The following is a 978-nucleotide window of genomic DNA, read 5'->3' as shown; positions in this document are numbered from 1 at the left end:
AGGAAGCTATTGTTTTGTGGATTTTGGAGGTGTGAGAATATGGAAATGTGATTGGTGGATGGATTTTTGTATTTGCACCGTCCACCTTATAGGTTGCTGACGCGTGGGGAGATTCGTACTTCTCTATGCGTGTATATTGTACCGTATTTGTATTTTTTTTTCTAAGATGAAGGATTCTACTAATCCGTCCGTCAAAAAAAAAAAGGATTCTACTAATCCGACATTTTTCACGGGTTAAGATAATTCAGTTCCCTACTCTCAAGCGTTGACCTCTGTTAGTGGACCAACTCAACCAAAAGCTTAAGCTGATGGTTGAAGCCCAGGAATATGTTTTATACTTTATCAGTCCCCCTCACATGAAAGGCCCTTTGGGCTTGAAATGTGGATGCAACTCTGGCCCACCCATACCTGGTGTGAATTAATATAATTCCACTTTAAAGGAGGGGTGGATGAGATTCGAACCCGTGACCTTTGTGTCACGCTGGCTCCGATACCATGTTAGTGGACCAACTCAACCAAAAGCTTAAGCTGGTGGTTGAGGCACAGGAATATGTTTTATACTCTATTACTCCCCCTTCAAGATGGAGCATGTAGATCTCGAATGCCCATCTTGCCAAGCAAAAACTCAAATTGCGCCTTTCCTAAGGCTTTTGTAAAAATATCCGCCAATTGAACCTTCGTGGAAACATACGATGGCTTAATCACTCCTTCTTTAATGGCATCCCTAATAAAATGACAATCTACCTCAATGTGTTTTGTCCTCTCATGAAACACTGGATTGTTCGCAATATGAAGTGCCGATTTCCTATCACAGTACATGTTCATACCTTGCTTATGTTCTACACCCAAGGATCGAAGTATTTGTTTCAAGTGTTTTAACTCACATTGCAACCCCGTCATTGACCTATACTCTGCCTCTGTGGAACTCGTAGAAACTGTTGGTTGCTTTTTAGTCTTCCATGACACAGGAGATAACCC

The sequence above is a fragment of the Chenopodium quinoa genome, unplaced genomic scaffold (genome assembly GCF_001683475.1).
Source record: "Chenopodium quinoa cultivar QQ74 unplaced genomic scaffold, ASM168347v1, whole genome shotgun sequence".
Lineage (NCBI taxonomy): Eukaryota > Viridiplantae > Streptophyta > Magnoliopsida > Caryophyllales > Amaranthaceae > Chenopodium > Chenopodium quinoa.
The sequence above is the reverse complement of the archived record's forward strand: the minus strand, read 5'-3'. Positions refer to the sequence as shown.